The sequence below is a fragment of the Panthera leo genome, chromosome F3 (assembly GCF_018350215.1).
Source record: "Panthera leo isolate Ple1 chromosome F3, P.leo_Ple1_pat1.1, whole genome shotgun sequence".
NCBI lineage: Eukaryota > Metazoa > Chordata > Mammalia > Carnivora > Felidae > Panthera > Panthera leo.
In genome coordinates this window covers 62,672,307-62,686,002 of record NC_056696.1, presented here as the reverse complement: position 1 = coordinate 62,686,002, position 13,696 = coordinate 62,672,307, and the positions used below count along the sequence as shown (strand labels likewise).

Genomic DNA, 13,696 nt, shown 5'->3' with positions numbered 1-13,696 from the left:
AGGGATGCTTTACCTATTTTTTTCCTGTTTATTTTGTTGGCTCAGATCTCTTAAATGTTTGAAATAAAAAGTATTTTGTGCAATTGCATGATGTTTTGGGAAGACTAATGGATGGGGACTTAAGAGAGGTGATTTTGTTTTGTTTTGTTTTGTTTTGTTTTGTTTTGTTTTGTTTTGTTTTGCTGTGCTTTTCTTTCCTGTATCGTGTGACCTTGGACAAGTCACTTTACTGTGCTGAGACTCAGCTACGAAACCAGGGGACTAGGCTGGTTGACCTCCAAGGCTCCTTCCAGCATACTGTGCACCCGAGGTCAGGGTAGAAGGACTTGCCCTTGCTCTGTGTTGCACGGGTCCCAGGACTGAAATTTGCCTCTCTGGTTGTGAGAATTTTGGCAAAAGGCCACTGCAGAATTCTGTCGGAGTCTGGCTTGGTGTAAATGGTTCCTCTCGGGGGCATGATGGGCCCTGGAGAATGCATATTCCATCCATAAGACGAACATCTGAGCCTTCCCAGAAGCACGCAAGGATTACATAGAATCAGGATCTGGTCTTTATCTTGAAAGGCAATTCGAGCCCTGCTGGACATTCCAAACTGGAATTGTACATGGAAAAATAACATTGGCGCTATAAATTCCTTTCTGCTTTGAAATATGTTGTGTATTAGAAACAGAGAGGTGGTGTTTATGGTGTAACTCAGGGCGATGGGATGGAGTTATGCTTCGAGAGCTGAATGATAGGACACGAAGCAAACAGAGTCTCTAAAGGGAGATGTTTTAGAGGATAAAATGTATTTAATAATGATAGAGAGGCTCCTTCCCAACAGGAGCTCACAGATATGAACCTCTCAGACTTCCCGATGCCGTCGAGGCACATGAGGAAGGAAGGATGAATGCCTCAAAAGCAAGACTCCAATGAACTAAACGTCCCTTGATGTCCCAAGCTTCTTGGATCCCTAACAGCGCAGTCGGTGGGGATCATGTTGTTTCTCTCCCAGACGCCGGAAAAGGCCCCAGCCCGGAAGCGAGACAGCTGAGGGCCATCAGATTTCATGAAGAGGGTTATCATCATGTAGAAGGTGATTGCCCCAAACCGGGCCCCCAGCGTGGAACAAAACACGGCTTCTCTGAGTCCACTCTGCTCCAAAATGCATGTAGGTGTGCCTGAGGAGCTGGTGGGGGCAGTTTAAGTCGCTGCGAGTGCCTGCCAGGGGGGGATCCCTCACCAGTGGGGGCAGGGGAGGTTCAGGACAGATGGAAAGCAGGACTTTCGACACCGATGTTGATCAACACTCAGGCTGTCGAGAGATCCTGTTCCCTGGGGACACTGGAAAGTAGGCTGCTTTCTTATCTGACCTGGACGGTTTAGGTTTCCAGCCTTGAGCCTGGAGAAGGGTTGTGTTCCCGGGAGGAGGATGTGAAAGTCGTTGTTTTAAAAGCTCTTTTCGTAGCCCGCCCTCTCGTCGGGGGACGGGGAGCCGAGCTGCGCTTCTGAGTTGCTGTGCCTGGTTTTGCACTCCCCCCCCCCACCACACACACACCCTGATCTCAGAATTTCTGCCAAGGTGAGGATGTGTTGTTCTCTCTCCACGGTTTAGAAGGACATGGAAGAACAGGAAAGCAGGCAGGGAAACCAGATAACCTGGTTCACTAGAAGCGGGTGTAGATGGAGTCTTAGAGGCTCTGAGAGGGTTTGGTGCTAGTGTTAAATGGGCAGAAAGAGCAGTGACAACCCACACACGTCCACCAGCAAACACCCTGCAGTCCATTGCTCCTTCCCTGGGCTTCGGTTTCCTTATTTGTAAAACGAGGATATTAATATCCGCACCGAGCGCGTACTGGTGTTGTGTGAAGATCCGATGAAGTCATGTCTGTGAAAGCGCTCCACGAACCGCCAACCAGCACACGCGGCATTGCTAAAAACACAGGCGAGTAAGAGCTTCATTTTGGCCATTAACCTCGACTTCCTCTTCGCCTGACTTTTCGCCCCATCCACGCAAGAGTCACAGGCAGAGGGATTCTAATGTTCTTTAAAGTTTATTTACTTTGAGAGACAGAGAGAGAGGTAGAGTGAGCGGGCGAGGGGGAGAGAGAGAGAGAGAGGGAGAGAGAGAGAGAGAGAGAGAGAGAGAGAGAGAGAGAATGAATCCTAAGCAGGCTCCACGCTGTCAGCACGGAGCCCAGTGCAGGGCTTGATCCCTCGAATCGTGAGGTCATGACCTGAGCGGAAATCAAGAGTCGGACACTTAACCGACCGGGCCACCCAGGTGCCTCCAGAATGATTTTCATTTTTAAAAAATTTCTCATTTCTTGGGCGCCTGGGTGGTTCAGTCGGTTAAGCGTCTGACTTTGGCTCAGGTTATGATCCCACAGTTTGTGGGTTCAAGCCCACATGAGTTCATGAGTTCGAGCCCCACGCCGGGCTCTGTGCGGACAGCTCAGAGCCTGGAGCCTGCTTCGGATTCTCTCTCTTTTTCTCCACCCCTCCCCGTTCATGCTCTGTTTCTCTCTGTCTCTCAAAAATAAATAAATGTTAAAAAAATTTTTTAAAAAATTTCTCTTTCCTCTTCACATGAACACACACGCTTGATTGTCAGCAAAGCACATACCATATGCACATGTATTCTAGCACCATCAGCTACGACCTTGGGCACACTAACTGTTTTGTACATCAGTTTCTTAGTATGGACACTGGGGAAGTCATAGCCCCACCCCATAAAGTTCTCGTGACAAATAAGTATAATGTTCTTAGAAGTGTGCTTGGCATGTAGTAAAAATGCAATGAATTATTCTCTCCTCTTTCCATCTTCTCCCAAGGCTATGAGTTGTGAGTTGGTATCATCCCCCATGTTATAGATAGGAAAGTTAGTGACTTATCCAGGGTGGCTCTCCCACTAGGAGTTTGAACTTGGATCACCTTTTAGGAATGTCTGTCACAGAAGAACAGCATCTAGTAGCCTTTGGGGTTAGGACCCAGCCTATAAAGGGAAACATTTCTTAGGGTCAAGATGATCTTTAAAAGACCTTTAAATCACTCACAAAGATAGTACTCATGCTTCTGTGGACACAGCTTCATACGATAATTCTTTTTTTTCTTTTTAATGTTTTTATTTATTTTTGAGACAGAGACAGAGCATGAGCAGGGGAGGGGCAGAGAGAGAGGAAGACACAGAATCTGAAGCAGGCTCCGGGCTCTGAGCTGTCAGCACAGAGCCTGACGTGGGGCTCGAACTCATGGACTGTGAGATCATGACCTGAGCCAAAGTTGGACGCTTAACTGACTGAGACACTCAAGCGCCCCCCCCCTTTTTTTTTTTTTTTTACCTTTTTTAATGTTCATTTTTGAGAGCAAGAGAGTCAGAGTGTGAGCAGGGGAGGGGCAGAGAGAGAGGGAGACACAGAATCTGAAGCAGGCTCCGGGCTCTGAGCTGTCAGCACAGAGCCTGAGGCGGGGCTCAAACTCACGGACCAGACCGTGAGATCGTGACCTGAGCTGAAGTGGCACGTTTAACTTACTGAGCCACCCAGGTGCCCCTTCATATGATAATTCTTAAGCGCACTAAGATTCCTGAATGATGAGCTAAAATCAAGCAAAAACCAAAGGAAAGTCTCTATACAGCTGTCTGGACATTCAGACCATTCTGCTGTGAAGAAAACCTAAGTATTTCTATTGCCTACAAGATTTCCTCCATATTGATTAAAAAAATTTAGCTTTTGGGGCGCCTGGGTGGCTCAGTCGGTTGGGCGGCCGACTTCGGCTCAGGTCATGATCTCGCTGTCTGTGAGTTCGAGCCCCGCATCGGGCTCTGTGCTGACCGCGCAGAGCCTGGAGCCTGCTTCGGATTCTGTGTCTCCCTTTCTCTCTGCCCCGACCCTGTTCATGCTCTGCCTCTCTCTGTCTCAAAAATAAATAAACGTTAAAAAAAAATTTAGCTTTTATGCCTTAATATATGTCAATGGATTTGTCTGTTGTGGACAGATTAACCAATAACTAGGCACCTTATTTTAAGGATTAGGTTCTAAAATTGGTATTTAAATACGTGCACGATATGACTCCACCGTGTACTGTGTTCTCTGGTTTTGGCCTGTGAGGTATAATTTCTATAAAATCCAGGGATCATCAGAAGTTGTTAATTATTGATGCAGCGGATAATGTGACCTGTCTTCTAGTGTATGGCACACTTTTTCTAAGAAGTGACCCACTTGTGAGTGGGATGGAACTGTATTCATATTACATGGCCCATTGGTCTCCAGTTTAGAGATAGAGGATGAGAACATGAAACACACCCGACCAATCAAATTCCTCCTCTCAGGGTTCTAGAACTGGGGCATCAACAAAACTAGTCATTCTCTCCTGTTCATTTAAAGTGAGAGAGAGCTAAGGCGTCTTTTTAGGCTAACCATCTTCAATAGCATGTGAAACGAAGCAGAAAAGTCTGATCTGCTGAAAAATAGGTTAAAAGATGTGTTAGGGATACACAGGAGGGAGAGAGAGAGAGAGAGAGAGAGAGAGAGGAGAGAGAAAGAAGGAGCAGAAGTGAGGAGAGAAGACAGTTGACTAGGAACTAGGTTACTAGTGGCTTATTTGTATTTTTAATTCCTTGTGAAGCTTAAATGTACCAACTGGGTTTGTTTCTGTGAATACTCATAGAGTCTTTTAAGATGTATATGTGTGTGTGTGTGTGTGTGTGTGTGTGTGTGTGTGTGTGTTCAAGTTACACTCCTTACTTCCATCTTGTATTTTATTTCCTGAAGCATCACAAAGGTGTCTAATCCCTGGCCATTTGGAGACAGAAATACCATAGTTATTTCAATTTTTAACACTTGTATTTACTTGAACCTTGGCTTGCAGACTAGAAAAGATTTTGAAAAGTCATCTTGAACATCTCCTTACTTCTAATGAATACCGCATCTTGTCCATTCCAGATCTTTCCTATTTTTAGTAAAGTCCAGGTAGGGGAATTCTATACTCTTGTCAGTAACTCATTTTTAGTGTAAAACAGTCCTCATAATTGGGATGTATTACCTCCCATGCAACATAAATCATTCTGATTGCAATGACTCATGTTTCCCAAGCCAAACCAGGGGGCAAAATCTATTCACACAAGAGTAACAAAATGGTATTTTTCCACATCTGTTCCCACAATTGTAGGAATTCCAGCCTTACTCAAAACTCTATCAAATAGCTCTGAGAGTCTCCAAGAAGTTTTTTCTGTGTATTCCATGAATGACTCCTCTCAGCTTTGAAGTGGCACTTGCTTTTTCTTTCCTTCCAGCCGTGGCTTCCTGTAGCAATGGCTGTTGTCAAGCCTGAGAAAACATAGCCCACTCCCCCAACCTGGATGGTCTTCTAAAACGGGGGCTCCAATCTGATCATTCCTCTTGATTCTTTAAATGCCCACTCACATATTTTGGTAAAACATCACCTTGGCTTTTTCTTGCCCTTTTTTTTTTTTTTTTTTTTTTGGTAGCATCTTCTTAAGAGTTCAAGGTCAGACTCCAAATCTGGCTGAGACTAACTTGAGTGAGAGACAAGGTATTTTTCTTAGAGCTCTTCCTTACTTTTGACCCAGCCTATGGAGTAGAACCACCTTAAATACTGGTGATTGAAGACACATACCTGTAGGTGTCTCTTCTTTATTAGGTTCTAGATTTACGGAATTATTACACTGCTGTCCACATGTGACCTTGTCTCACCAAATCTGTGAAATTATTATCCTCTGGGTGCATTCTTTATGGTGGTGCCAAATAGGTAAACTACTCTAGACCGCAATATTTGGGGACGATTCTAGGACCCTTCCCAGGACCAGATGTCTGGAGTTGTCTCAGGCAAGCACCCAGCCAAGGGCCTCCAAGGGCTCAATATACATTTACCGCCTTAAGCCAAGTGTCCTGGCCTCAGTCAGCCTCAGACCTGACTTCAGATTTTCTCACTGAAGAGCTTTCTTACGAGGTTTACCTCTTCTCTTTGTAAAATAACCCTGGTTCTAGTTTTTTCTTAGTCTCGTTTTCTACCTTTGGTCCTCTCTGTGGCTGCCCTCTGAGCTGCGTCCAACTTCTCTGTGTCCTCTTCTATGTGAGGCATAGACACCAAAGGCCACTTTCTGACTGAGCTTAAGGGCCTTGTGGGGATATAACACCGACAGCATGGCTCTTCATGGCCATTCCAGCTGGACGTCTCCTTGGCCCCTGGTCCTCTTATGAAGTATCTCCTGCTCCAGGCTTACTACGGGAATGTCCTTCCATGGTCCCCTTCTCCTGTCCTTCTCCTGTGTGCCCTGTGTCTCTTCTTGCTCGTCTTGGGGGCTGTGCGATCCTCTGTTGGCTGCCAAAATGCAAGCAGAGAAGAGACAGTGATAGCACAGGCCCAGAGGAAGGGGGTCTCTTTAGGAGGAGGCCATCTCTCAAGGCTGGGTTAGGTGTTCATAACCTCTCTGTTGCCATCTACTGTCCTCCCCGGATCTCCTGACCTAGAGTCTCAGCTTGCCTTGCCTTCCCTGTACTCATGGAGAATCAGGACCCCTGGGACAGCCCAAGCCTGTGCTTGGTCAGGAATGATCCACGCTCTGAAGGGTTAAGGACAGGGGCCTTGGTGGATGGGAGAAAAGTATCAGGGAAATGAGGAAGGTCTTTTTCCGTGTCCCCTACACTCCCCTTTCACATGGTCTCTGGCCACAGCCATGGATAGGAGGGAAAGAAAAGAGGAAAAAGGAAAAAAAAAACAAACAAACGCTTGTGTTTTCATTTAGCAGCATGAATCCAGGACAGCAATAGACCCACAGAAGCAACAACCAACTGGGAATTGAGTGGAAAAAAATAGGAATCCTAGAACTATGAACTGTCCAGTTTTTTTGGTGGGAGAGGGAATTGGGGGAGGGCTTAAATAAAATCTTTTTGGGGGAGGGCTCAGCTCTGGGCTTTCATGGATAAAACACCAAAGATCAACTCCATGTGTGTGACCCAACTGTCCTGGAAACTTCAACTGGAAGAGAATCCAAAACTTAAGTTGTGCTTATAACTTCAGCCCAAGTAAGAAAAATGAGGTGGGGGGCGGGGGACACAGGGTGGGGACCAAGTCTTAGGTGGTGGGGGAGGGCTTGGGGACGCATGCGGTGGGGACATGGCGGAAGGGAGCTGTGTCTTTAATTCTGTCCTATGGTTATACATATTTTTTCTTCTATGAATGGGTTTTGCTGTAAATTATAGCTTTGCCCGCGGTCCCTTGGGTCAAAAGACATAGTCTCTAAACAGAAAACAGCTCTGATTGGTGACTTTCCTTTTTCCCTCCCCAACCCCCTTCCTAATTGAAACCAAATGTGCAATATATTGGATGCTGGGATCCCTGGCGCTCTCCCAGGAATCCTCAGAATGTGAGGTTTCTCTCAAAGCATCTTGCATCAGCCTGTGGACGTATGCCTGCCACCGGGCTCCTTCGCCGGCAAAGTGGAAAAAGAAGAGTTTCACAACAGATTCGTTTTTGGGGGGGGCTGGGGGAACGTGGTGGATTATAACTCTGTTTTCTTCTTTCCAAATCTGTGTGCTCCTCCTGGACGAACGTAAGTTATGTCTTTTTGTTTTTCTTTCCTTTTTTCCCTTTTCTAAAAACGAAAGCTCAGAGTGTACTTCTGATGTCTCAGGAAAAGTTGTAAAAAGGAGGCAGGAGGGGGTTTCAAGCCAGGCGGGGAAGGGAGAGGAATAGAGCACCGTAGACTGGAGAAATCCACGATCCCACATTTTGGTGGTGGTGGGGTTCCTGGATTTATATTTACGGAGGGAAGGATAAGGAACACTAAACCAAAGACGACAGGAGCAAAACGAAGGAATCCATAGAGCTGCAGGATACAATAAACAGCATTAGCAGAGTTGAAATTGTTGGCAGGCAAGACAGGCCGATCGCAGAGCTGGTTCGGGCAGGGAGAAAGCGGAGCAGGGGAGCCAGGTTTTAGGCATTTCGTGGTGGACTCGAGAGTCCCGAGCCTTGGAGAGGGCAGCTTTTTGTACTTTCGTTTTCTCAGCAGCACTGTTGACTTCATCGTGAGAAGGGCCACTTGGGCAGAGGGGCGTCTTCAGGGCGAAGTTTGGGGTGGCCGGGAGGGGGGCCTGCACGCATAGGACACTTTTCACCCCACCTGGCTGGCCTGGGGTGCCTTTCCCTTTGTTATCAAATGACTCAGGACTGTTTGCAGCTGGGACCTCTGTGTCCTGGCCGAGGTTCCAGAGTCCCATCGGGGGAGAAAGAGAATTTTTCCAAGTGGCTGCAACTCTCCTGCCAGCAGTTTGAGGTGGGAGCTCGCACCGTTCAAGCCAGTGGGGCGGGGGGGGGGGGGGGGGCAGCACCATCTTGCCTACCGTTTTCTGCACCCTTTCCCTTGAGGAGCACGGAGTTGGAGCTCTGGAAAGAGCCTTGGAGATCCACCCGGCCCCTCATCTCACAGATGTCGGAAATGGTAGCAAGGAACTGACATGTTCAGGGACGCACGGCTTGTGGTGGTGGGGCTCCAGCGGTGGGGCTGAAAATTAAGTCGGGGCTTTCTTTGCTGCCGATCTCTGGCTCCTTCCGCCACCTACCTCTGCTTTCTTCTTCATTTCATGGCTGGGATGATGGAGGCACTTTAATGAACAAGTCCCCACAAGGACCCTAGTTACCAGATGGGAGGATGCCAACGATGTTCATCTGCTCGGGGTGTCTGTGCTTGTACGGTTGCCCCTTGAACAACAAGGGCCGGGGCATTGACCCCCCCTGCGCATTGAAAACTCATGTATAACTTTGGGCTCCCCCCAAAACTTAACTACGAATAGCCTACTGTTGGCCAGAAGCCTTACCCGTAACAGTCGATCAGCACATACTGTGTATGTTATACGTACGTATATGTGTATATATTATGTACTGTCTTCATGCAATAAAGCAAGCGAGAGGAAAGAAACTCTTATTGAGAAAACCATAAGGAAGAGAAAATACATGAGCAGTACTGTACTGTATTTATTGAAAAAAGTCTGCGTAAGCAGATCTGTGAGGTTCAAATCCGTGTTTTTCGAGGGTCAACTCTATTTGGTGTATGTGTGCGTGGAAAATAAAGAAGCTAACGCTGAGGGTTGACTGTGCACCACACTCCGTGTTCAGAGCTTTCTATGCAATATTTGATGGATTTTCACAGCTCTGTATGACATGGTTCCTGTTTTATAGGTAAGGCTATGAGGGCTTAGCAAAGTGGAAGGAGTTGCTCAAAGAAATGCAGCAAATAAGTTTGAAAGTCATGTAGGTCTGACTCTAAAATCTGTGCTTTTTTAAAAAAATCATTTGCATTTTGTTTTTTCATGTTTTTAAGTTCATTTTATGAAAAAGAGCGCACAGGTAAGGGCGGGGCAGAGAGAGACAGAGAGAAAGAGAGAGAGAATCCCAAGCAGGTTCCGCACCACCAGGATAGAGCCCGACATGGGGCTCGAGCCCACGAACTGCAAGATCATGACCTGAGCCTGAAATCAAGAGTCGGAGGCTTAACCGACTGAGCCACTCAAGTGCCCCAACATTTTATTTTCTTTTAACTGAGGTTGTAATGACTGGATGTTTGTATGCATTAGGAAGTGAACCACAGTCAGTCCAGCTGCCGTCTGTCTCCTCACTTGGTGACCCCAAACTGTTTTCTTGGGATAGGAACTAAAATCCAAGTCCCTGGGCTGTAGTGCACCCCTTATCCCTCCACACACAGAGTTAGTTACTTTTGGAGGTGAGGTCTCCATTTCCTTCTGTGACTGCGAGTGAAAGTGCCAGGCTGCGGGGACAGTACGGATCCTCTCCTGAGGCCATTTCTGTGCGCGTGGATGAATATTTATCTGGACACGGGAAGGGGGCTGCAAGTGGGCATCTTTGTGGGCTAATTTCCGTGCGCTTGGTAAATACTTACCCTTGTTATGCAAAGAGCCTGGGATTTAGAGTCAGAAGAACCAAGTTCAGGTTCTGGCTCTCCTTTTTCCTTGGCGTCTGTACTTACTCCATGGGAATAACAGCCATACTTTTCGGCATCGTTGTTTGCAGAGCTATTGGACACACGTGTGTTCGGAAGGCTACGAAGGGCTTAACCATACCCGTTCTTCTAATGATAATCGTTGTCAACACTGGAACCCAGTGTGAGGCAGTCCCAGTGCTGCTGTGGCAGCCAGTGCTGGGGCCAGCAGGAGGGTGGCTGTATGTGGCCGTGTAACTCTGCAAGGAAGGCCTCAGTCCTTAGTGTCCATCTCTTCTGGGTGGAAGCAATCCCTCCAGGTTTTCTAGCTGGAACTCCCCTCTGGCGGCCTGGCCTGGCCATGACTCCTCCCCCAAAGAAGGCAGTGGGGGCGGAAGGACACCATGTTGTTCAAGCATCCCCTGCTTCTGTCCGCACTGCCTCTGAACACGAGGGGTGTCGTCAGGATCAGTTCATTGGTTTCTCCTCAGAGGAGATCAGCTTTGGAGGAACTTCGTATCTAGCTGAGGATAGATCCTTGGCCCGAGATTTTTTCTCATTGGCACAGACGCATCTCACCCTGTCTCTTACCTCATGTTCCCCCTTCTGTGCCTGGAGTCAGCAGGACTACAGCTGCTCCCGGGGGTGGGGCTGGAGGGCCAGCGGGGCCGTGGGGAGGCCCCTGCCTCTGCTTCTGGTTAAGGTCTGTTTGCTTTATAAACACCAAAGGTAAAGGAAGTGGGGAAGGCATATTCAGAATCTTTTACCAAGAATCCTCAGATTGAAACTTCCAACGGTATCTGTGTCTGTGGCATAACAGAAAATAAAAGTATTGGTCTCTGCCCCTGGTTCTTGGCACAGAGCCCCTGAAGTCCTCATAGTTTCCTAAGTGATAAGAGCACTGGGGCATTTTTGTTCCAGTCCTTGGTCTCTGACTCTGGTTCCTGATGCAGAGCTCCTAAAATCCTCAGAATTTCCTGGGTGATGGGAATGTCCTTTTGTTCTAATGAGGTGACTCTTAGTGGGCTCCTGGATGGGGACTGGTCACCAGAAAGACTGAGCCATGATTAGAAGCCTGGAATTTTCAGCCCCACCTGCTCTCCTCCAGGAAGGGGAGAGAGGCTGGAGAGTGACTTAATGAGCCATCATGCCTATCTGATGAAGCTTCCATGAGAACCCCCAAAGTATGTGGTTTGGGGAGCTTCCAGGCAGGTGAAAGCTGCCATGAACCGGGAGGGAGGCACACCCCAATCCCACAGGGACAGAGGCTCCTGTCCTCGGGACCCTCCCAGACCACCCCTATGTATCTCTCCTTCTGGCTGTTTTTCTGTATCTCTTGACATATCCTTCTTTATGTAATAAACTGGTGAATGTGTTTCCCTGAGTCCTGTGAGCTGTTCGATGAGCAGCTCAAATCTGAGGAGGGGGTCGTGGGGACCTCCGATTTGTAGCCACATCAGCTGGAAGCTGCAGACCTACTATTTGCAATTGATGTCTGCACTGGAGGAGGATAGTCTTGTGGGACTGAGCCCTCAACCTGTCGGGCCTGCTCTAACTTCAGGCACTTAGTGTCAGAATTTCTGGTTGTGGAAAATCCACAGAGCTGGTGTCAGAGATATTGGCAGTGCGTGAGGAGAGGAAACAGTGTTTTTCCTAGACAGTGTCTGAGCACAGAGTGGAAGCATCACCCAAAGGAGCCTCATCACCCGCCACTCTCTTCTAGCCTGTTAAGTCACTGTCTTCTCTTCTTTTTTTAAAAATTTTTTTAACATTTGTTTATTTTTTGAGAGACAGAGAGAGTGTGAGTGGGGGAGAGGCAGGGAGACACCGAATCTGAAGCAGGCTCCAGGCTCTGAGCTGCCAGCACAGAGCCCGATGCGGGGCTCAAACTCATGAACCATGAGATCATGACCTGAGCCAAAGTCAGATGCTTAAGCGTCATTGAGCCACCCAGGCACCCCTGTCTTCTACTCTTCTGATCGAGTCACTCCCCAGACTTTAAGTTGGATGAATGACCTATCACACATGAGGGATGTAGTTCAGACGTTCCCTCTGATTGCGTTTTTAATAGACATGCTAAAAAATTAGAGTGACCACCCCCTTTTGTTAATATCACGTCATTCTAAATTAGTGTTAATAACTCTCAGACATGCTTCCCAATCTCCCCTTTATATGATCCACCTTCAGGCACTTTACATCGCCCACATCTCAAACATGCAACCCAAACACACGTCTCACTGGCATCCAGATAGCTCACCTCCGTCTAAAGACAGACCTCCACAGACATGCTGAAGTCCTGTGCCACCTCACATAAATGGTGACCATCTGCAGTGCAGACACACTGGGTTCTTTATGCCCCCTCCCCTGTTGGAAGCCGTGCACCATATGAATCGACTCTCTCCCAGCAATGACGACTCAGTCCAGAAATGTGCCCAACATCCCCAGGCATCCGAGCGTCTCTGAATTCAGCAACCATCCACCGTGAGGGCTGTTCCCCAGTAAATTAGAAACCTCGGTGGAACTTAAGGACCTCCAGACCAATTACATCAGAGTATCTGCAGTGGGGGTTGGGAACCAGTACTTTGAAGTGTTCCCCAAGTGATTTTATTGTGAACCTTTGCCGGTAAATGTCCATGTCTGTTGCCTCAGCCTCTCCTTAGCATGGATGAAGGGCGGGCAGGGGAGAGAAACCAGCCCAGGCTACCTCCCCCTCTCCTGTTGTCCTCTAAAGAATTTCACTTTTAGTGCCTCTCTTCTCTGGTTGGCATACCTCCCTCCTCTAGTTGGCTTCTCTGAGCTTCGTGCAGACCTCCTTGTGATGGGCACGACCTCCCTTTTCCCCTTAAGTGGGAGCTTGTGCAGGCCGCAGACTCTTCCAGAGTGAAGTCGGCCAGACATGGGTTCCAATCCCAGCCTGCGCTCAACAGCTCTGGGACCCGGGGCGACCTGCTCAACCCCCCCTAAGTTCTGGTTTCCCACCCTGTGAAATCAGGACTATAATCCCCATCTAACACGCATCACAAATGCCACCCCTGAGCACTCAGCGTGATATTGCTTGTGTAGTTCATAGATGATGTCGATGCGGATGATTTTTATTATTAGTTCAGCGTTGCTGCTTGGTCCCCTTGTTGAAGCACAAAACATCAGCCCAGCTGTTTCCCCGCGGCCCGGTTCTTAGCGCAACAACATTCACCTGCCCAAGGCCACCTCTGCCGAGAATACCACCCAAAGTGCTTTCGCAGCGGAAAGGACATGGGCTTAAATTCTGGCTTAGCCCCCACTTATTAACCATGTGACCTTGGATAAGATACCTAACCTCTTCGAATCTTCTTTTTCTCATCTCATAGGTTTGTTATGAGAAATGGGTGCCATTAGATATGCAGGGGGGCCAGCAAAAACCCTCACACATGGCAGATGTTTTGAATAAATAAATGCCCAGTAAATGGTGCCCCTCTCAGTTTTCTGAGGGAACCATTGATTCCTTATGGTCTAAAAGCCTACCATGTATGCACCCTGGGGATTAATATCTTGGGTTGATTCCTTTCATTTGAACGCTTTGACTAGGTCATGGATGTGATTTGTTGGAAAATGGCCCTTTGGGATTTGAAAAGACAGTTATCATGTCATGTCCTCCCCTCACCTCCTCCTTCCCCCACCGCATGCACCTTTACCCAACCTTTCCCTTATTACCTGAGACACACTTGTGCCTACTACCGTCTTTTCATGGGGAACTGATCACAAGAGTGGATTACTTGGCTT

At 47.8% G+C, this 13,696-nt stretch overlaps 1 protein-coding gene across 4 annotated transcripts in view; it reads left to right on the top strand.

Annotated features, from left to right (window-relative positions):
* The first annotated feature begins 6,957 nt into the window (after positions 1–6,957).
* Positions 6,958–13,696, top strand: part of DDR2 (discoidin domain receptor tyrosine kinase 2) — a 154,151-nt gene continuing 147,412 nt past the window's right edge. For all 4 annotated transcript variants that reach the window (XM_042925071.1, XM_042925070.1, XM_042925072.1 and 1 more), the window contains exons 1-2: positions 6,958–7,025; positions 7,354–7,552. The gene's annotated coding sequence lies outside the window, so the exon portion shown is untranslated. The remainder of the gene's footprint in view (positions 7,026–7,353; positions 7,553–13,696) is intronic.